Source organism: Dasypus novemcinctus, chromosome 29, assembly GCF_030445035.2.
Source record: "Dasypus novemcinctus isolate mDasNov1 chromosome 29, mDasNov1.1.hap2, whole genome shotgun sequence".
Classification (NCBI taxonomy): domain Eukaryota; kingdom Metazoa; phylum Chordata; class Mammalia; order Cingulata; family Dasypodidae; genus Dasypus; species Dasypus novemcinctus.
The window spans coordinates 22,544,297-22,569,346 of record NC_080701.1 but is presented as its reverse complement, the minus strand read 5'-3'; the positions used below and the strand labels follow the sequence as shown (position 1 = coordinate 22,569,346).

The following is a 25,050-nucleotide window of genomic DNA, read 5'->3' as shown; positions in this document are numbered from 1 at the left end:
AGGGTGGGGAGAGTGAGAGGCCTAAACCAGAAAGTACAGCCTCCTAAGTGAACTTGGCCTCCCTCTGATGCCCATGGGAGCACTGGCAGGTGTGGGAGGAACAAATATCTGCTACTACTGGGGCCTGCATGTGGCCCACCAAGTCTGGTGAGAAGGAGTGGGAGGAGGAACGCGGTCCACCAACAGAGCCCATTCCAAGTTAGGGCCCTTGAGGCAGAGCCTAAATTTCAGATCTGTGGGCTGCTGGGGCCCCAGAACTTTAGCCAGGACAGGGTGGCAGGAGAGCTGCTGAAATGTGGGGGAGAGCTCAGGGTGCAGTGCTGGGGTTGAGACTCTTGAATGGGGGGCTACTGTTTTGAGTACAGGACCTGAAGAGGCAGAACTGCTGCCCAGGGGGCTGAATTCTAGAGACTAGAGACGAGTAAAGGGAAGAGAAAAATAAACAGTGGCATGCAGATTGGTCCACACTCGGTTGATTTATTGTTTTCTTCAGCTGTGACCAGGGGAGGAAAGCAGAATTTTCATTTTTCAGTGAGACTCTTGGTAACATCCATTGCCTTCTGAAGGAATTACTAGTTACTATGGAAGAAAACAAAAGACACACTTGCTCAAGGTACTGATAGCAAACAAATTCCCTCCCACTGCAAACCACACAGTCGGGGTACTGACAAGCAAAGAATTCATGTGGCAGAAAAAAAAAATTTTTTGAAAGAGTTTTTACAATTTTGCTTGTGAAATTATTTAGCCATGAATTACAATGAATATATGATTTTCTATGATTTGAGGGGAACTATAAGGTTTATTCACAAGTACTTGCAAAATAAGGAAATGTAACTTTTTTTCCCACATACAACGAAATGTTTATGAATTTAACAAATAAGGTAGTATCTTTACACATTTTAGAAATTGAAATGCATATTTCCATATCTTGGAGTGAATCATTTTTGTTTTTTCATGTTGTAAATGTTTGTTTTGGCAATGCTAACCTAAAGGCTAAAGTAGTCTTGATTCTTAATTATTGTTCTGTAAACTAATTTACTTATCTTACCAAATATTAGATTTAACTCTTTAATTCCATTCTAACTGCAAGGTCAAATTCCCAATAAACATTTACTAAACCAAAGGACAAACAGATGAAATGATTTAAATATGCATTAATAAAATATTATTGAAGTTTATTAAAGATTATTAATAGGTGCAGTACTTTACCAATTTTTCTGCCCAATCAATATTTAGGAATTCATTGCAGATTATAGGTTTAGTATCAAGTAGTATACTAATGCAAAGCATTCCCAATGCCCTTCAGGTCCAAATCTCCAACAGATTATGAATTTCTTCATTTTAATTTCACATCTATAATTATTTTAAGAAATATCTGATTTACTTACCTACTGGTATATGTTTGGTTACTTCCCTGTGACCTGGATCTAAATAGAAAAAAAATTAATACTTTTAGGTTAATATAATACAATTTGTCAAAATTACATTTATTTTTATGACAATTTCTTCCTTTCACTTAAAAGTTGTGGCAAAAAATAAAGGATCTTTGCCAAATTTCTATTATTACAAAAATAAAAATCAAATTTGGGGTCTCTTTCCCATTCTATAACCACAGATTCCTTAAACTTCTAATACCCCAATCAAAGAATGAGGCAGAAAAAGAATGCATTGAAGACAAATTAAGCAAGGTTAACTGACAGAGAATTTTTGACAGAGAAGAAAACATAGATAGTAAGATTAGTGCAAGAATTCAGGAGGAAGAATTATATAATTTTACCACTCCCATCCTTTCCCTTCCTCTGCCATTTTATATCTTCAAACCTTATAGCAGGGAGCAGATGTGGCTCCCACACGGGAGGTCCTGAGTTCAGTTCCAGGTACCTCCTTTAAAAACAGAAAAAAAAACAAAACAAGCAAAACCAACGAAAAACCAACTTAGGGGAGCCACTATGGCTAAGTGGTTGAGAGATAGTTTCACACATACAAGGTCCCAGCTTCAATCCCTGGCCCCCAGTACCTAAAAAACAAGCAAACAAACAACAACAACCAAAAAAAGAAAAAAAACCCACACACTTGTAGCATAATTTCCCTAATATTTTGATACTTTGACCATGAAAGCCCCTCTGTAAATATTTAGTTAGTGCTACTCTCCCAAACCAATAAAGGGATTGGCTTGTCTAGACTCATGAGTCTACTACCATGTACAACCCATTAGATTTCTGCCTTGTTTTCACTCTTGCTTTGGTTGTTTACTCAAAAAGTTTTGGCTCTACCAATATTCCTCATTGGCTTCCACCAGAAAATTAAAATTAAAGTAATAAAAAAACAGAAATCAAAGAAAATTCAATGTGTGCCAAAAAAGTAAAGCACAGCAACTATATCTGACTAGTTCATTAAATTTAAATGAAAGAATAATCCAAGACTGCTTTTCTGGTGCATGCTAGTCACAGAGCTAGACTAATGGGCTGATATTCCACATTATACTCTGACATGCAATTTATATTGTCATATGGGTGATGCCCTTGTCTATCCCTCAATCCGGTTGAATACCATTTCTAAAACAGTTTGATTATGTGCTGAGAGATATGTGATCTCTGATGAGAGATAATGTGAGGGGACAATTGGAGTAGTTATCACATTGTTTATATTTGTGTTTGTGTGTGTATGTGAAGTTCAGGAATGATCATTCATTTTAAAAAGTACTTATTGAGCATTTGCCATAAGCCAAAAACTGCTGGGTCCTCACTATAAATTGGTGAGCAAATAAATATGGCCATTAACCTCAAGCAATATCATTATACAGGGAGAATAATCCTTTGAGGTGAGCAAAAGTTGCAAGAATTGCAGTGTTTGGGAGCACTATACCATAAGTATCTTGGTAACAGTAATGGAGGGTGCAGATAATAAAACGAACTTTTTCTATCTTTAATTTGGCAACCGTAATACCTATAACAGGTTGACTATGTTAAAAGACTTCCAAGAAAAACGGAGGGAATATAGGCTACAGAAATGGAGTAGCTTTCCTAATGGAGGGGGTAGCTTCATCAGGGAAGACAGAAACTATAAAACACTACGGTGTGAACACTAGAAAAGCTTAACCTGTACATATAAGGGAATGTTCTGGAATAGCAACAGTTTAAACGTAACTGAAAGAGGAAATTTAAGAAAAAAATACCAGACAATAGAAGAAAATAGAAAATCTACAAGGGAGAAAGGAAAGTGAACAGACCAATAAATATCTGGTAATTTCAGAAGGATCACAAAGCCACAAATGTGGAGTAGAGAAAACTAAAACTCTTAAAAAAAACAGTTCAGAGAATCCTCGGTAATACTATTGTGGGATGTTGGAAGGCTGAGGAAAATGTAGAATTTTAGTGCTTTATTGATATACTCATGATTCTGTCTCTTAGATAAACTCCTATGTGGAATCATCTTTCACGCACATGTTCATGAACATATGTATTGAGTTTGTGTGTTTAACTGTGATCTAAACAAAAAAGCAATATTTCCCTTTGAATATCTCAGCATAAAAGATGCAAAATGTTCTGCTTATTAGTTTCACAATCTAATTATATACATGTCTTGTCTCTTATTAGTTTTAAATAGTTTTTTCCCTATGTCACAAGAGAAGACAATCAATAAAAATTTAATTAACTGATACAGTTCAGTTGACATAAGTAATACCTATTTGTCCTAGAGTGGGATATAGTAATATGCTATTCTTTGGTGTATTGCCTTATCAACTGCGGCTTCTCAAACAGCAGTGAGGAATTATTTGTGAATTATCAACTTGTTCATTTTCAGTTTTCAACATATACTTATTTATAAAAATCATCTCCTAATGATTTTTATATGATTTATAAAAGTCATCTACTAATGATTTTCTTACCCAGTTTGAGTACTGCCTTCTGACCTGGATCTAAATAAAAATAAAAATAATGTCTAAAACTTAATACTAAGAAACTTGTCTACTTTAAGAATGAAAGGTGATTTTATACCAAAATTAACTGTTTAAACGCTCAGGGCATACAAATAAGTAGCATTCTTATTTACACAAACCCAAGAGCAACAAAGTGCAAATTTCAAACCCTCTCCAGTGGAAAGCATATCAGAATAGCAGAGATGTGGTTTTCCCTTATCACTTCCCAGCACAAAATATAAACTTGACTCTGAGCACCTAAATCTGGCCTTTGAGCTCTAAGTTAACTTTATATTAATTGATATATAAATTTCCACATTTTTTTCAAGTTAAAACTCACATTTATTTTTGGGTAATCTGTCAGATTGAATGGACAAGAAAATTTCTCTTTCTATTCCATACATACAGAAAGGCTGAACAACTGTTGGGATCTCTGAATTACTTATATCCTAATGGATGTGGTTTTAATAACCCTAGCTAAGAAGGAGTTAATTTTACTTTTTTTAAATGTTGAACTGAGTCCAAATTTTATTTATATATATGCATATGCATGTATTTAAATATATGTTTACATGTAATTTCTTGACGTCCTTTATTTTTTTATTTTTATTTCTGTCTTTATTTTTTTTTAATGTTACATTAAAAAAATAGGAGGCTCCCATATACTCCCCACTCCCCTCACCCTGTGCAGAACTTTAAGGTGTTAGAAATCTGGAATAAAGTTGCAATTAAACCTGGTAGTCTTGAATGGGGATAATAAAAGCTATGACCATGGGAATGAGAATGTAGCAGGCAAATTGTATCAACCATGTGAATGAAAAAGGATCACCTAGAGATGTGGGAACCCCAGGCCTCCACCACAGATAGGGGCAGGACCCTCAATTCCACTTCCCACAAATTTGCACCAGCAAGCATGGAAAATATTGAAAAATTCATGCACCAGGAGAGGCAAACCTGAAATACCCATTTCTCCCAATGTATGTGTCTATAACTCAGGGCATGCAGAATTCTTATGGGAAAAATCATTGTCTCCGAGGATGAGTTTACAAATCTAAAATTACAAAAATACTCTGTGTTAAATGTCTACAATCTCAGCAAAACAAAAAATTGGACATATCAAGATCAAGAGATAAAGGAATTGTAGGAAGATGGCAGAGGAGGGAGCTCAACACTTGGTCCTTTCACCAGAACAATTAATAAACAGGTAGGAACTATCTGAAACAACGATCATGAAACTTCTGAAGCCAGAACACCTTATAGCATCCAGGGAGGAGCAGGAGGAAGAGGTTGATAAAGTATAGTAAAGAACAGTGAATGACTCTCTTCACGTTGTTGCTACTGATGCCCATCTCTAACTCTTGTGGCAGGTCATCATAGGGGCCCACACCTGACTAGCTGGCTGGTGACAGTAAGGGACATAAAATACCTCTTCCCCATCTGATCAGTGACTTTGGATTGCTGGAGGTCCAGCTCTGAGAGTGGACATTGTTTCAACCTGCCCCAGACAAATGAAGCGATGGACAAGATTTAAAGATGTTATGCTACCTAAGGACTAAAGGAGATAGTCAGGTGAAGGGCTGTATTTGCTGGGCAGAACAAAAAAGATCAGCTTTAGGAAGCCGTGTAAGAATCTCTTGGTGCCCTTCCTCATCTCTTCCTCAGGACACTGAGGAAGGACACCAGTGTGTGCCCCTTTATGGGTCCCTAGCCCTGTTTTGGCTGGGAAAGACTGACTTGGAAAAATCTTCTCCTCTGTGCCCCTCCTTTCAGATCTTCTCTCCAGGCAAAAGCTGCTTGAGACAATGACAGGAGTGTAAGAGACTGTAGAGGCAAGCAATTTGAAACAAAGGCTTGTAACTTCAAACCGCTGAGAGAGGGTGATCTCTCTACTGAGAAAAAGAAGGGACAACTAAATTCCTGTAAGGAGAGGAACTCCAAAAACAACTAACAAGCAAATGCCTGGGACAAGATACAGGCCCAGAAACACAGGGAAAACACTGCATCCTGCATTCCATTAGAACTTCCCGATAGAAGGGCTGAAGCTAAAGAAAATCTCTGTCTATCACCAGCTGGTAACAAAATCCAGAAACAAATCCCAGAAATAACATTGTAAAATCTTAAAATGTAGAGTGTGTGCAACAAAAGAGCAAAAGTTTAACAAATAAACAGGAAATACCCATCCAAAGGAAGAGGATAAAACCCAGAAAACACCAATGAAGACCAGAATGTGGATATACTGAACAAAGCCTTTAAAAATAATCTTAGGTGGCAGACTTGGCCCAGTGGTTAGGGCGTCCGTCTACCACATGGGAGCTCTGTGGTTCAAACCCCGGGCCTCCTTGACCCGTGTGGAGCTGGCCCACACGCAGTGCTGATGTGCGCAAGGAGTGCTGTGCCACACAGGGGTGTCCCCCGTGTAAGGGAGCCCCATGCGCAAGGAGTGCGCCCCATAAGGAGAGCCACCCAGCACGAAAGAAAGTGCAGCCTGCCCAGGAATGATGTTGCGCACATGGAGAGCTGACACAATAAGATGATGCAACCAAAAAGAAACACAGATTCCCGTGCAACTGACAACAACAGAAGCGGACAAAGGAGACGCAGCAAAGAGGCACAGAGAACAGATAACTGGGGTGGGGGGGAAGGGGAGATAAATAAATAAATAAATAAATCTTTAAAAAGAAAATCTTAAAAATACTCAAAGAAAAGAAGGAAAACCCAAAGAAAAAATTAAAGGATAGCATGAAAACAATGAATGAGCAATATGATCATCTTAATAAAGAGACAGAACATTTTTAATGGACCCAAACAGGATTACTAGTGTTGAAGATGATAACTGAAATGAAAAATTTCTAGGAGGGCTTCAAAAGTAGATTGAAGATTGCAGAAGAAAGAATCAGGGAACATGAAGACAAGATGCTTGAAATGAGTCAGGCTGAGAAGCAGAAAGAAAAAAGAATTCTAACATTTCAAATATTTTTTCAAAAATGGAAAAAAGAATTAAAGTGAAAATAGGCTAAGATACCTCTGGGACACCATGAAGTGTACCAAAAGAGGAAGAATAAATATTCAAAGAAATAACAGAGAACGTCTTGAACTTAGTAAAAGATATTAATATGCATATCCAAGAATCCCAGGGAACATCAAATATGATAAACATGAAAAAAATACAACCCATCATATATTAATCACATTATCAAATGCAAAGGACAAAGAGAGTTCTGAAAGCTGAAAGAGAAAAGCAATGCGTTAAATACAAAGAGTCCCAATTAGACTGAGGGCCAATTTCTCCTCAGAAATCATGGAGACAAGAAGACAGTGGGTTGAAATACTTAAAGTGCTAGAAGAAAACAACTCTCCACCAAGAATTTTATATCCAGCAAGACTTTATTTCAAAAATGGGGGAAAGATAAAGAATTCCCCAGAAACAAAAGGTGAGAGAGTTCACCACTCCTAGACTTGCCCTACAAGCAATGCTAAAGTTTTTTCTACAGCCTGAAAGGAAAGCACACTATACAGTGGCTCAAAGCATCATAAATATATAAAGACCTGCAGTAAAGGTAATCACTTGGGTAATTGTAAATGCCAGTATTATTGTATTGTACTGTTTGATACATGTCTCTACTTCTTACTTCCTACAGGTACAAAAATGCAAATGAATAAAAAGAAATGCTAGAGTTCAAGGAAGATGATCTTGGAGTAAGCAGGCAGGGCTCAACTCTCTCATAAAAACAATGGTGAAAGGGCCAAAAGCTGCCCAAGGGACCTGCTTTGTGGGTCAGCAGACCAAGGCAGTACTACACAACTCTCAGGAGGGCAAGGGAAAGAAAGACAAAGAAGTGAAAACAACATTGCAGCCAGGCAGGGCTCACAAACCCCACCCACAAGATATTAAGCTAGGGTAAGACCTCTGGCTCACTGAAGCCAGCTGAGAAGGGAACAGATGTCTTACTCCCTGTCACCTGTTATAAGAGGGAAAGGAGGGGAAATTTCAATTACTTCAGCCAACAGAGCCCACTTTGAAACTCAGCTCTGGTAAGACCAAAACACAGGAAAGCAGAGATTGAAAGAAACACCTCCATGGAAATGTGTGCCCATGAGCACAATCTGCTGGCTGGTCTGGAAATTGAACAAAGTCCCAGGGAATTGAATGACAATGTGAAATGCACAAACCTATGCATTATGGTGCCCAAAAGGAGAAGAGAATGGGAAAGGGGAAGAAAGAATATTTGAGAAAATATTGACTGAAAACATCCCAACCCTTATCAAAGACATAAATATCATTATCCAAGAAGGACATCACACCCCAAACAGAATAAATCTGAAGAGGCCTACCAACAAGACATCTAATTTTCAGACTGACAAACATCAGAGACAAAGAGGATTCTGAAAGCAGCAAGAGAAAAGAAAATCATCACATACAAGGGAACCTTGATAGGATTAAGTGCTAACTTCTCATCTTACACACCGAGACCAAGTGAAATTTATTCTTGATATGAAAGTGTGGTTCATAATAAGAAAATCAATTTACGTATACAACACATTAACAGATTGAAGGCAAAAACCCTATGATCATCTTGATCGATCCAGAAAAAGCATTCAACAAAATCCAGCATTCTTTCTTGATTAAAAAAAAAAAAAAACTCTTCAAAAGATAGTTATAGAAGGAAAATTCTTCAATGTGATAAAAGGCATATATGAAAAACCCACAGCCAATGTCATACTCAATGGGGAAAGGTTGAAAACCTTCCCTCTAATATTGGGAACAAGATAGGGATGCCCACTGTCACCTTTGTTATTCAACATTATGCTAGAAGTTCTAGCTAGAGCAATTAGATAAGAAAAAAATAAAATAAAAGGCATCCAAATAGGAAAACAGGAAGTGAAACTCTTTGTGGATGACATGATCCTATATTTAGAAAACTCAGAAATGCCTATGACAAGGCTACTTGAGCTAATAAAAGTACAACAATATGGCAGGATACAAGATCAGCATACAAAAATCAATATGTTTCTGTACAGTAGTATTGAACAATCTGAGGAGGAAATCAGTTTTTAAAAATCCATTACAATTGCAACAGGAAGACTCAAATACCTAGAAATCAGCTTAACCAAAAAAGTGCAGGACCTATATGCAGAAAACTACAAAACAATGGTATTATATAAGAAATGAATGAAGACCTAAACAAATGTAAAGACATTCCATGTTCATGGATTGGAGGACTAAATATCATGATGATGTCAGTCCTACCCAAACTGACTTATATATTCAGTGCAATACCAATGAAAATTCAACAGCCTACTTTACAGAAATAGAAGAGGCAATTATCGAACTCATTTGGAAGGGAAAGTGCACCCAAATAGCCAAAAGCATTCTAAAAAAGAACAATGTGGGAGAAATTTTACTGCCTGACCTTGAAACATATTACAAAGCAACTGTGGTCAAAACAGCATCATGTTGGCATAAAGATAGACACATCAATCAGCGGAAAGAATTGAGAGTCCAGAAATGAACACTCACCTCTAAGGCCAAGTGGTTTTGGACAAACCTACCAAAACTATGTTACCAGGACAAAACAGGCTCTTCAACAAATGGTGCTGGGAGAACTGTGTATCCATAACCAAGAGAAGGAAAGACCCCTGTCTCACTCCCTATACAAGAATCACTCAAAATGTATCAAACACCTAAATATAAAAACCAGGACCATAAAACTACTAGAAGAAAATGTAGTGAGACCTCTTCAAGACCTTGTGGTAGGTGGCGGCTTCTTGCACCTTCCACTCAAAGCATGAACTCTCAGTTCTACTCCACTGATTGATGTGGTATATATACTTGATGGAATATTATGCAGCTATAAGAAGAAATGAAGTTGTAAAGCATATAACAACATGGATGACCTGGAGGACATTATTTTGAGTGAGTCAAGCCAGACACAAAAGAACAAATACTGTATGAATGTACTACTCTGAACTAAATATAAGGTGTAATCTCATGGAGTTAATAATGAGAATATGAGTCAACAGAAAATAGAATGAGGAAATTCTAGAAAGTAGGGTCATCTAGAAAATACAATGGAAAGCTGAGGATTAACCTGTGCAGAATTGGTAAAAAGGATGTGTTAATCTTTGGACATAAACAAAAATGGTGAAGCCCAACATAATGTTTTTAACTAGCAGTACTATTATGTGGATATGATATTGGTATAAAAGGAAAGTCTAAGGTCATATATATTACTAAAAGGAAAGCTAAAAATGTAACATGGGACTGTAAAACATAGTACAACTGCATGTGAAATATGAATATAGACAAAATTGCATATATAAGACCATTTTTCTTTGAAACTGAATAAATGTATGTTAATAGTACAAGATGTTAATATCAGACCAAAAAAAAGCATTATGCTAAGTGAAAGAAACCAGACACAATTATATAAATCAAATTATAAAGATGAAATTAGAGTAGGGATTATATAGGCCTAAGGAAGGACTGCTAAGGTATGTGGAGTTTTTCTTTTTGTTCTAAAATTTTTGTGGTGATGAATGCACAAAATTGTGATTACACTAAAAGCTACTGATTTTATACTTTGGATGGATTGTATAGTATGTGAATAATTCTCAATAAAATTTCTAAATAAATAAATAATTGTGCAAGAATAGCCAGAAGTAGCAGCTATGTACAGCAGGGGAAGCATAGAGAGATTGAGAGGTAAAGAATTTTCTTGTTTATATAGTGGCTCATCTGTTTTTTTGGTTGTTGATTATTATTGAAATAATGAAAATGCTCTAATAATGACTAAAGTGATGAATGCACAACTATGTGATTATACCAAATACCACTATTGTACACTTCGGATGAATTGTATGCTTTAATAATATATATAATAAAATTTATTTGTTAAAAAAGGAGCTAAAATTGAAGATCTAACTGCACACCTGGGGAACTAGAAAAAGAATAACAAACTAATCCTAAACCAAGCTAAAGGAAAGAAATAGTAAAGATCAGAGCAGAAAGAAATGAAATCAAGAATAAAATAATAAAGAGAATCAACAAAGCCAAAAGTTGGTTCTTTGAGTAAATCAACAAAATTGACAAACCCTTAGCTAGACTGACAAAGAGAAAAAGAGAGAAGATGCAAATAAATAAAATCAGAAATGAGAGAGTGGACATTACCACTGACACTGCAGAAATAAAAGAGATCATAAGAGGATACTATGAACAACTGCATGCCAAAAAAACTAGACAATGTAGACAAGATGGACAAATTCCTAAAAACATATGAACCACATACTCTGACCCTAGAAGAAAGAGAAGACCTCAACAAACCAATCACAAGTGAAGAGATTGAACACTCATCAAAAAACTCCCAAAGATCAAAAGCCCGGTACCAGATGACTTCACAGGTGAGTTCTACAAACCATTCAAAGACGATCTAATACTAGTCTTGCTAAAGCACTTCCAAAAAGTTGAAGAGGGAAGAATGCTACCAAACTTATTCTAAGAAGCCAACATTACCTTACTACCAAAACCAGGTGAAGATACTACAAAAAAAGAAAATTACAGACCAATATCCCTAATGAATATAGACGGAAAAATCATCAACAAAATACTTGCAAATCAAATCTGAAAGCACATTAAAAGAATTATACATGACATTCAAGTGGGTTTTATCCCAGGTATGTAAGGGGGATTCAACAGAAGAAAATCAATTAGTGTCATAAGCCACATCAATAAACTGAAGGAAAAAAAGTCAAATGATCCCCTTGATTGATACAGAAAAGGCATTTGACAAAATACATCACCCTTTCTGGATAAAACACACAAAAAGGTAATAATAGAAGGAAGAATTCTCAATATGGTAAAGTGCAAAAACGAAAAAAAAACACAGCATTGAACTCAACGATGAAAGACTGAAAGCTTTCCTACTGAGATCAGGAATAAGACAAGGATGCCCACTGTCACCACTGCTATTCAATATTGTGCTAGACATTCTAGCTAGACCAAACAGGCTAGACAAATTCCTAAAGAGGAAAGAAAAAAGTAAGACTTTCATTATTTGCTGATGATATGATTCTATATCTAGAAAATCCTGAAAAATCCATAATAATGCCCTAGAACAGGGGTTCTTAGCAAGGGGACCATGAGCTTGAATTGAAAATAAAAAATTAAAAAAAATTATTCTTGTGGAGACGTTTTGATGCAGGTTTGACATATTAAATAATACACATTAATGTGGACTTACTAAGGGGTCTGTAGTTTTCACCCGACAGGCAAAGGGGTCTGTGGAACAAAAATGGTTAAGAATCCCTGCCCTAGGTCTAACAGACAAGTTCGGCAAAGTAGTAGGATACAAGATTAATATGCAAAAATCAATAGCGTTCCTATACATCACTAACATGCAATCTGAGGAGGAAATCAGGAAAAAATTCCATTTATAATAGAAACTAAAAGAATCAAGTATTTATGAATAAACTTAACCAAGGACATCAAGGACCTCTATTCAGAAATCTACAAAACAATGCCTAAAGAGGGAGTGGATATGGCTCAAGCAGTTGAGCACCCACCTCCTACATGGGAGATCCAAGGTTCAGTTCCCAGTGCCTCCTAAAGAAGACAAACAAATAACGAGAGACAATGAGAAAAAACTACAAGCAGACAACAAGAAAAAACAATGAGCAAGCAACAAGTAGACAATAAGCAAAAACAAACAAGCAGGGAACACTTGTGGCTCAAGAAGTTGAATGCCTGCCTCCCACATGGGACGACCCAGGTTCAGCTCCCAGTGCCTCTTAAAGAAGAAAAAATAAACAGCAGAAACGAGAAAAAACAATGAGCAGACAATAAGCAAAAACAACAGGCAGAAAATGAGCACAAACAATGAGCAAAAACAGCAAGCAAACAGAGGAGGGAGCCATGGCAGGGGAGGAAGGGGGAGTTGGTTCTTTGAAAAAAATTGACAAACCTTTAAAAAAAAATTACCTAAAGAAATTGAAGATGACATACATAAATGGAAGGACTTTCCATGTTCATGGATTGGAAGACTAAATATCTTAAGATGTCAATTCTACCCAAACTGATTTATAGATTCAATGCAATCCCAATAAAAATCCCAACAGCTTTTTGGCAGAAATGAAAAAGCCAATTATCAAATTTATTTTGATAGTGAAATATGTCCTAAAAAGGAAGAATGAAATTAGAGGACTCTCACTTCCTGCCTTCAAATCATATTACTTACCTACAGTAGTAAAAAAAACAGCATGGTAATGGTATAAAGACAGACAGATTTACCAATGGAACCAATTGGAGAACTCAGAAATAGACCCTTACCTCTACAGTCAAAGTGATTTTTGGCAAGGATATCAAGCCTTTGGTTGGGCCATAACAGTCTATTCAACAAATGGTGCTAAGAGAACTGGATAGCCATATCAAAAAGAAAGAAAGAGGATCCCTATCTGACACCTTATACAAAAATTAACTCAAAATGGATCAAGGACCTAAATATTAAAGCAACAACCATAAAACACCTAGAAAAAAAAGGTAGGGAAACAGCTTCAAGATCTTGTAGTAGGTAGTAGTCTCTTAAACCTTAAACCCAAAGCACAAGCAACAAAAGAAAAAAATAGATAAATGGGACTCCTAAAAATTCAACACTTTTGTACTTCAAAGGACTTCGTCAAAAGGGTGAAAGTGCAGCTGACTCAATGTGAGAAAATATTTGGCAATCACATATCTGATAAGGGTTTAATATCTATGATATATAAGGAGATCATACAACTCAACAATAAAAAGACAAAATATCCAATTAAAAAATGGGCAAAAGACTTGAAAAGACAATTTACAAAGCAGAAATACAAATGGCAAAAACGCATATGAAAAAAAATGTTCAGTCACTAGCAGTTTGGAAAATGCATTCAAAAATAAATGCAATATAATTTCACATCTATTAGACAGGCCACTATTAAAAAGTTGGAAAACTGTAAGCGTTGAAGAGAACTGAGATAGGAATGCTTATTTACTTGTGGTGGGAATGTAGAATGTTACAGCCACTGTGAAGGACTGTTTTGAAGTACCTAAGGGAGTTGAATATGGACTTGCCATGTGGCCTGGCAATACCACTACTGGATATATATCCAGAAGAACTGAGAACAGTGCCATGAACAGACACCTGCACACTGATGTTCTTAGGGGCATTATTCATGATTGCAAAAAGTTGGAAACAACCTAGGTGTCCACCAACTGATAAAGGAATAAACAAATTGTGGTGTATACACATGATGGAATACCACGCAGGTGTAAGAAGAAATGAAGTCATTAAGGATATCACAACATGGATGAAACTGGAGGACTTTATGTTGAGTGAAGCAAGCCAGACACAAGAGAATAAATACTGTATGAATGTACTATTATGAAGTAAATATATTGTGAAAACTTATGGAGTTAATAATTACAAAATAGGTGATCAGAAAATTGAATGAGGGTAAAGAATGGAAATCTGAGGGTTAATCTATACAGAATTGGTAAAAAGTTTATTTGTAAATCTTTGGAGATGAATAGAAATGGTGAAAGTACATCACCAACACTCCTTCCCCCGTGTCCATGGATAGTCCAACTCAATCCCTCCACCCTACTTCCTTCACAGACCAGCACTGTTGAACCTGCTGGAGATTCTGAGGGGAGGGAAAAGGAAAAACAACTGTAATATGGGGGCATTGTTGGGACATTGGAATTGTTCTGAATGACATTGCAATGATGGATACAGGTCATTATATGTTTTTTCATAACTTAACAAATTGTGTGGGACAGAGTGTAAACTATAATGTAAACTAAAATCCATGTTTAGTGGCAATGCTCCAATGTGTGTTCATCAGTTGTAACAAATGTACCAGACTAATAAAAAGGGTGTTGTTGATGTAGGCAAGTGTGGGAGGGTAGGGAGTGGGGTAAATGGGAATATCCCTATATACTTTTTCTTATTTTTTTCTTCCCTCTATATTTTTTATGTAACATTTATGTAATCTAAAGTATTTTTAAATAAATAAATAAAAGTATTTTTAAAAAAGGAAAGTACATCACTCTGTAACTAGCAGAACTATTATAAGAGTATGACAATGGTTGAAAAGGAAAGCCTAAAGTCATGTATATTACTAGAAGGAAAGCTAAAAAATGTAATATGGAAGTGTATAACACAGTGAAACCTCATGTTAAATATGAATATGGGTGTTATTGCATATATAAGACTGTTTTTACAAAATACAAATATAAATAAGTTAGCGAGATAGAAACAGAATAGTAGCTATGTACAGCAGGGGAAGCACAAAGATTGAGAAGTCATAAATTTTTCTGTTTGTGTAGTTGGTTTTTGCTTTTTATGTTATTGTTGGAATAATGAAAATGCTCTTAAAATGATTGAAGTGATGAATGCACAACTATGTGATTATACTGAATACCAATGGTTATACACTTTGGATGGATTTATGCTTTATTGATATGTATCAATAAAATTGATTTGTTAAAAAAGTAATGCTAAATGTATGATTTTGACATACAATGTACAAAGTTATGTGATAAGTAAAAAGAAGGTGAGGGGAAAGAGGATTATAGGAAAAGTATATGTGCATGCTATTGAAGTTAAGTTGGTATCAAATCAAATGTGATTGGTATATATGGAGGATGCTAAATTTTAACTCCATGGAACCATAAGGATAACAGATGAAAAATATGTCCAGATAGAAAAGAGAAGGCACTCAATATGGTACAAACAAAAAATTGAATACATAAAAATAGGCATTAACGGAAGAACTGAGGGTTTAAAAAAAGGTGTAAAACATACAAAAGCTAAATAGCAAAATGCCAGAAGAAAGTTTGGTACTATCTGTAGTAACATTAAATGTAAATGGACTAAACTCTCCAGTTAAAAGGCACAGATTGGCATAATGAATTTTAAAAAGCATGACTCAAATATATGCTGTCTGCAATAGATTCACCTTAAATTCAAAGATACAAGTAGGTTGAAAGTGAAAGTATAGAAAACTATGTACCATGCAAGTAGTAACCTAAAGAGAGCTGAGGTAGCTATACTAATACCTTCAAAAATAGACTTTAAGTGAAAAACAGTTATGAAGGACAAAGACGGTCATAATATATGTATAAAGGGGAAAATTCAATAGGAAGATGTAATAATCATAACTATATATGCACCTCACAGCAAACTCTTAAAATATATGAAGCAAATAACAACAGGTTTGAAGGGAGAAATGGAAGCTTCTACATTAATAGGAGTAAATTTTAATATACCACTTTCAATAATGGATAGGAAATCTAGTCAAAAGATCAATAAGGAAATTAAAGATTTGACTGATACTTTAAATCAACTAGACCTAATAGACATATATAGAACACTTTAAACAATAAAACAGAATACACATTCTCCTTGAGTGTACAAGCATTATTCTCCGGGATAGACTATATGTTAGGTCACCAAACAAGTCTTAATAAAAACATATTGAAATAATACAATGTATATTCTCTGACAACAATGGAATGAAGCTAGAAATCAAACTCAGAGGGACACCAAAAACTCACAAATATATGGATATTAAACAACATACTCTTAAACAACCAATGGGTTAAAGTAGAAATCAGAAGTAAAATTATGAAATTTATTGAGGTAAAATAAAATGAATACTATAAAAATTATGGGATGCAGGGGAGGCAGGGTTGATAGGGAACTTTATAGCTTTAAATGTTTACATTTAAAAAGAAGAAAGGCTTCAAATCAGAGACCTAATATCAAAGTTGGAAGAACTAGAAAAGGAAGAACAAATTAAAGCCAAAGTGAGCGAAAGGAAAGAAATAACAAAGATTAAAGCAGAGATAATAAAGAATAGAAAGACAAAAAGAGAATCAAAACCAAAACCTGATTTTTTAAAAAGATCAATAAAATTGATGAACCTGTAGCTAAACTGACAAAGAAGAGAGCATAAAAATTTTAAAAATCAGAAATAGAGCTGAAATATAAAAGATTATAAGAAGATAATATGTACAATTGTATGTCAATGAATTAGATAACCTGTATTAAATGGACAAATTCTTAGAAACATAAAAACTACCCACACTGACTCAAGGAGAATCAGAAAATCCCAGCAAAACAATTACTAGTAAAGAAATTGAATCCGCAATCAAAAACCTCCCAATAAAGAAAAGACCAGGACCAGATGGCTTCACAGGAGAATTCTACCAATCATTCCAAGAAGAATCAATAACAATCTAGCTCAAACTCTTCCAGAAAATTGAAAAGGAGGGAATACTCCTTTATTCATTATGTGAAACCTATACCACCCCCAAACCAAAGCCAAATAAAGATACCACAAGAAAATAAAACATCAGACCACTACCTCTCATGAACATGCAAAATTACTCAACAAAATACTAGCAAACTGAAGCCAACAGCACGAAAAAGAATTATACACTATGATCAAATGGAATTTATCCCTGGCATGCAAGTTTGGTTCAACTCAAAAAAATCACTTAATGTAATATGCCACATTAACACAATGAAGGAATAAAACCATATGATTATCTCAAATGATGCAGAAAGGGCATTTGACAAAATCCAGAGTCCCTTCTTGATAAACACACACACACACACACACACACACTTAAAACACTATAGGGGAAGTGGATGTGGCTCAAGTGATTGGGCTTCTGTCTACCATATGGGAGGACCTGGTTCAATCCCTGCAGCTTTCCGGTAAAGGCTTGCCTACGCAATGAGCCAGCACTCGCACAGCAAGCCAGGCCTGTGTGGTGAGCCATGGAGCAGGATGATGATGCAACAAAAAAGAGACAAAGGGGAAAGTGAAGGTGAGATGCAACAGAAACCAGGACTGAGGTGGCACAAGTGACAGGGAACTTCTCTCCACATTGGAGGTCCCCAGGATCAGATCCCAGTGATTCCTACAGGAGAAAATAAGAAGAGAAGAGAAAAGAGAAATAGACACAGAAAATCACACAGAAAATGGGAAAATGGACACAGACAGCAAAAACAGCAGGGTGGTGGGGCGGGGGGGACACGATAGAAACAAACATCCTCAACATGATAAAGGACATATATGAAAAGCCCATAGCTAATATCTTACTTCATGGTGAAAGACTGAAAACTTTCCCTCTATGATCAGGAGCAAGACAAGGATGCCCACTGTCACCACTATTATTCAACATTGTACTAGAAGTTTTTGCCAGAGCAATTAGGCAAGAAAAATAAATTAAAGACATCCAAATTGAAAAAGAAGTAAAAATTTTCTTATTTGCCAATGAAAAATCCTGAAAAATCCATAACAAACATCCTAGAGCTAATAAATGAACTCAGCAAATGTCAGGGTACAAGATCAACACCCCAAAATCTTTAGTGTTTTTATGCACAAGAAATGAACAATTTGAAGAAGAAATAAAAAAAATTCCATTCAAAATAGCAACTAAAAGAATCAAATATCTTGGACTGAATCTAACCTTGGATGTGAAGGATATTTTGTGTTCATTAATTGGAAGATTAAATATCATTAAGATGTCCATTTATACATTCAACACAATCCCAATCATAATTCTAACAATCTTCTTTGCAGTAATGGAAAAGCTAATTATTAGATTTATATGGAAGTGTAAGGAGCCCTGAATAGCTAAAGCCATCTCAAAAAGGAATAATGAAGTTGGAAGACTCACACTTCCTGATCCAGAAACTTATTACAAAACCAGAGTAATCAAAACGTTCTGGTACTGGCAGAAAGACAGACATACAGACCTAAAGAATCTCATTGAGAGCTCAGGAATCAACCCTTACATTTATGCCAACTGATTTCTGACAAGGGGGCAAAGACCACTCATTTGGGAAGAATAGGAAGAATAGTCTCTTCAACAAATAGCACTGGGAAAACTTCATCTCCATTTGCAAAAAAAAAAAGGAGGAGGACCCCTACACCCTTATACAAACATCAACTCAAAATGTACTAAAGGTTTAAATATAACTGCCAGAACTCTCAAACTTCTAGAAGAAACGTAGGTAAGCATCTTCAGGACCTTGGGTTAAGCAAGTTTCTTAGAATTTAAACCCAAGAACAAGAGAAAAAATAAATGGGACTTCCATCAAAATTAAAAACTTTAGTTTCTCAAAGGACTTTTCATGAAAGTAAAAAAACAATGTATACAATGGGAGAAAATATTTGGAAACCGCATATCCAATAAAGTTTTAATATATAGAATATATAATGAAATCCTTCATCTTAACAACACAAAGACAACCCAATTAAAAATGGGCAAAAGACTTGAATAGATCTTTCCAAAGAAGATATACAAATGGCCAAAAAGCACATGAAAAGATACTCAATATCAGTAGCCATCAGGCAAATACAAATCAAAATCACAATGAGATACCATTTCAGCCATTGTAATGGCTGGTATTAAATAAACAGAAAATAACAAGTGTAGGAGAGGATGCAGAGGAGAAATAGGAACACTCATTTATTGCTGGTGGCAATGTAAAATGATGTAGCTGCTGTGGAAGTCAGTTTGGAAGTTCTTCAAAAACCTAAGTATCAAATTACTATACAACCTGACAATTCTGCTACTAGGTTTATGCCCAAAAGAAAGCAGGGACTTGAACAGATATTTGCACATGATTATTCATAGTGATGTTATTCATAATTACCAAAAAGTAAAAGCAACCCAAATGCCCATCAACTGATATATGGATAAATAAAATGTGGTAAACACATGCAATGGACTACTATTCAGCTGTAAAAGGAAATGAAGTCCTGATACACGCAACAACATGAATGAACCTTGAAGACTTCATATTGAGTAAAATAAGGACAAATATTGTGTGATCTCATGGATTTGAAACAATTAGAATAAGCAAACTCACAGATTCAGACTCTAGAATATAGGATACCAGGCAATGGGTTGGGGGTAAAGAATGGGTTGTTAAAGCTTAAAATGTACAGGTTTCCTATTTGTAATGATGGAAATGCTTTGATAATGGATGGTAGTGATAGCAGTACAATACTGTGAAGGTAATTAGCAGCACTGAAATATATATCTGAATGTGATTAAAGAGGAAAATGTCAGATTGTACATATGGTAACAAAATTTTTTTTAAATCCATGGAACGACACTACACAAAGAGTGAACACTAAGTTAAACCATGAACAATTATAGTTAATAGTACAATTATAAAAATGTGCTTTCATTGATTGTAACAAATGTTCTACACCAATGCAACATGTTAACAGCAGGGTGATAGATGGGATTCCTGTATTTTTTTAAAACAAATCATTTTTATTGATACACATTAATAAAGCATATAATTCATCCCAAGTGTACAATCAGTGGTATTTCGTATAATCACACAGTTGTACATTCATCACTTCAATCATTATTAGAGCATTTTCATTATTTCAATAATAATAATAATAATAAACAAAAAACAGACAAGAAAATTCCTCACCTTTCAATCTCTCTATGCTTCCCCCACTGTACATAGCTGCTGTTTCTGGCTATTCTATCCCAAGTGTATAATCAATGGCTTTCAGTATAATCACAATGTTGTACATTCATAATCTCAAAAATTTTAGAACAATTTCATTACTACGAAAAGGAATACTCCACACTCTTAGCATTCCTTCCTCAGATCTACATAACCACTAATCTCATTTCATCTTTACAAATTGATTTATATTTACATTTCATCTTAAATGGAGATTCCTGCATTTTTTTCATGATTCTTCTGTAAACTCACACCTTCTCTAGTAAAAAAACAAACTGGAAAAAAACAACAACAGATAAAAGAACTTTAAAATAAAAATGATTAGGAACTCCACAGAGATCAGATAGGCAGGAATAGGGCAAGAAAGGACCACTGTAAAGAGAATGGGTAATTTGATGTATAAATCAAACAGAATGCCAGATAGAGAGATGAAAAGGACTAATATATGAACAGACCAATTAAAAATATGGAAGGTAAAATGAAAAGACCCAGTCAAATGCAGTAATTTCAGATGGAGAGAAGAAAGGAGAAGAGTCAATAATTAACAAGATAATGACAGAATTTTTTCCAGAGTTTGAGACCTGAGTTCTGATATTTAAAGACTACACTTAATCCATAGTTGGATAAATAAAAAGAAACAGTATCAGAACAAACCATAATAAAAATAAAACATTACATACAGGGAGAAAACCTTAGAAGTCACTTAGAAAAAAACACAAATTAATTGGAAGGGAATAAATTAATTAATTAGACTAACAGCTGAGGTCTAATCAATGACAGTAATTGTCACATTACACATTACAATAGAATATTTTTTAAAGAGCTGTTAGAAAGTGACAGTCAGAATTCTGTAAACTTATCATTCAAAGATTAGTGAAAAGACATGTTCAGGCATTTTATCTTTCCTGAAACAACTAAAAGGTTGTGCTTCAATGAAAAGGAAGGGACCCCAGAATGAAAATATTGGATTCAAGATTTAATAGTGAACAAGACAACTGATAAATATGTTCTTGAACTCTACTAAGTTTTAATTTAAATAAAATACAATAGCAATAATAGTAACAGTGACTAATTAGAGGGGAGCAGGGTATCATGTAAGTAAAAATCTTTAAGAAGTTAAAGGCTAAATGACAATGATGTGGGAAATTCATAATTGGAGTTTTCTTCATGATCAGAGATGCAGTTAAATTGTCAAACAACCTTCTATTGTTTAGAATGAGACTAGAAATATTGATTGAATTAGACATTTAAAAATTAGTTATACTAAGTCCATACTAATATATTCAATACTGTGATTCATCCCACCTCTCCGCATTCTTTGGCTTCAACAACCTCACCCACTGACTTTCTACCAGATGCAGATTACTCCACAGATAAGTAGCCAGAAAACTATAGTGGATGTTATGGCAGTAAAGCACAACAACAGTGGCAAGTGACAGTATTAAAATTTAAATGTTTTCCTAGTGCACACTAGCCAGTAGTCTAGACAACTGGATTAACATTCCAAATTATATTATTCCAATTTAAATGTACATCTTCCTATGGATGATGTGATCATTCCTTACTCAGTATAGGTAAATACCAATCCTAAGAGAGACAAACTATGTTATATAAAGTTTCATGATGAGGTCATGTAATGAGAGAGGAAGAAAAGGGAGAGTTACAACATTACAGAAATATGGATATGTGTATGTGTGTGTATGTGTGTACACATATGTGGGTTTTCTACATACCTTTCTGTTTTGGTGTGTTTGGCTGCCTGTGTCTATGTAGAGTTACATTCCCCCTTATGTTTGTTTATTCCTCAGTCTTGAGGATTTGGGGATGGGGATGCCGACTCTGCTTCCAGTTGAGAGGGGGCTTAGATGCCATAGGGAAAATGGGTGGCAGTGTCTTGCTTGCAGTTGTAGATACTCTGATTTTTGGGATGGGCTTTGTAGTTGTCCTGGGCAAGTCAGATGAACTGGAGAGTAGGTGTTGGTTGCAACTCTACTGAGAGTCAGGGTTCAATCAGCATGAGAATAGCCAGAATATTTAAGTCTCTGGGACATATATTTAATAGGAAAAGCGCTAATTCTAGGTTCAGATAAAAGGGGCATAAGAACCATGTATAGGAAATTATAAATGAATCCAAATCGGATACATTAGGGAATATCATATATTCCAAGATAAGGCCCACTGACCAGTTGCTGAATTCCTGGGGTTGTCTACCTTCTCTATAGTGTCTAGGTATCTCTAGAGTCCTCAGGAACCCCTCTGCTTAAGGCACTGTTTATGTGGTAGCCAGTACTGAGAGTCTCCTAAGACATGCACAAGTGCAACTTCTGGAATCATCACCCAACCCACTTAGAAATCTCTTAGTCATAAAAAATCATTTGTATTTAATATTCCCCCTTTGTGTCAAGGGCTTTTCCCAAAGCATCACTAGTTGGCACTTGGTAATAATACCTCAGTGCCAGAGAGGCTCATTCCCAGGAATCATGTCCCACACCAGGGGGAAGGTAGTAAGTTTATATGCTGAGTCTAGCTTAGGGAGAGGCCATTTTTGAGCAACAAGGATATTTTCAGGAGGTTAACTCTTAGGCAACAGATTAGGTTAAAATCTTATAGTTCCTGAGGCCGTGGAAGTGTCCAAATCAAGGCATCATCAAGAGATGCTGTCTCATCAGATTTCAGCTATGGGCAATAAGGCACATGGCAGTAGCATCTAAAGATGATTTCTCTCCAAGTTCAGCTGTGGGTGATTAGACATATGGCTCATCTGTCCCCGTTCCTCTGGGCCTCTCTCTTTCATCCTCTCAGAGGCCTCTTTCTGTGCTTCTGTGCTCTGCTGATTCCAGCCTCTGGCCTCCGGAACCTCAGCCCCTCAGGGTTTCTCTGTCTCTGCAGCTTTTTTTCTGTGTCTGAGGCTTTTATCTCTCCGTTTATAAAGGACTCCAGTAAAAGGATTAAGACCCATCCTGGGTTCTACAATCTAATTCAATGCCCTGAACTGATCTAAGAAAAAGTAATCTAGTCACAAGTTCCCTTAACTGATTCTAATCAGAAGGTTCCATCTACAGTGGGTTTACAGACACAGCAATGGGTTTGCTTTAAGAACAGGTCTTTCTTCAGTCCACGAAATACTCAAACCAAGCACATCCACCTTTTAGGGAATGGCAGGATACTTAGTTAAAACTGTTTTATAATACTAATAGGATATGGAAGATTTGGAATGTTTGTTCATTTATAATGCTTGTTATTCAGCAAATTCTCCCTAAGTCACCTAGGTAAGGATTCACTCAGTTGTTCATGAGCATACATATTGAGTTTCTAGTTGTGGAGTCTCCAAATAAAGAAGTAATGTTCCCCTTTCTGTATTCTAGGATAATGAATACAAAAAGACCCTGTTTAGGAGTTAGCTCCACATACATTTCACCAGACATTCATTCCTTTGTTTCTTAACAATTAACTCCCAGGACGCATTAACAAAACTTAGGGGAAAAGATTGATTTATTTAGATAAATACTAATTCCTAATTGGTAAATACTAATAGGTTGTTTTTCAGTGTAGTACGTTACCATTTGTGGCTGCTTTGTTAATATTTGGCAAGTAACAGTTGATTATCAATATGTTCATCTTAATTTTTAATACAGATTTTAAAAAATCTCCTAATTTACTTACCTACTAGTGAATGTTTGGCTGCTGCTTTCTGATCTGGAATTAAATGCAAATAATATTTCCAAGTTAATACTTTAAAAACATACCTACTAAATGATTTAATGTCAGGTCATTTTATACCACTAATTAACATTAATGAATAATTTCAAAATGCCACTAAATTAGGTTATGCAAATAAGTAATATTCTTATTTATCCATATGCCGTGACCACAAAAAGTATAAATTTCAAATCCTTAACTAGGGAGATAAGCCAGAAAACAGAGATTTGTTTTTTTCCTTATCACTTTCCAGCGTACAATATGAGCTTGATTTAAATGCCTGATTCTGGCCTTCAGATTCCAACTTAATATTTTATCCTTTGATAAATAAATGACTTCAGGTTTTGGTTTAAAACTGGCTGGTAATTTCCCCTTCCTACCGCACACATAGAGATAACACAAAATACAACCTGAAATTTAAAGGAAGAAAGGGACATCCCTTGATGCTAGTAAAAAGGAGGAAATCAAAAGTTCAAAAGGTTAATAGGAACTAAAACCTGAATGACTCAAGGGATACTGATTCAGTTACACACATCAGCTTAAAAAGGGAGTTGAAACCTCCTAGGAATTTGGAACTGAGCTGCTTTCCTAAACCTGAGAGCCATGAATGGCCACAGTATGAAATGGAGAGTCCATCTCAATGGACTTTGAGATGCAGCAGGGAAACTGCCTCAAGACACAGTTACTCGAAGCACTTAAATTGGCTTGGGGACATGACATGGATGGTAAAACATCACATAGAGAAATAGTAACCTTAAGCCAGCACCAAATGTAAGATCAGGACATCAATTAATGCTTCCCATGAAGTCTAGTAAAAATTCATTACTTAAGAGTGTAAAAACATATAGAGGCTTCTACAAAGCAGGATGTGCTGAATTCCATGAGGCAAACATTGCCATT

At 35.6% G+C, this 25,050-nt stretch overlaps 1 long non-coding RNA gene across 1 annotated transcript; it reads right to left on the bottom strand.

Moving 5' to 3' along the window:
- Positions 1-1,388: 1,388 nt before the first annotated feature.
- Positions 1,389-24,150, bottom strand: LOC131276517 (uncharacterized). Its single transcript, XR_009183985.1, has 3 exons — positions 24,115-24,150; positions 3,890-3,919; positions 1,389-1,427 (listed from the first exon to the last, which is right to left on the bottom strand). It is a non-coding gene; the product is annotated as an uncharacterized lncRNA (long non-coding RNA).
- Positions 24,151-25,050: the final 900 nt, after the last annotated feature.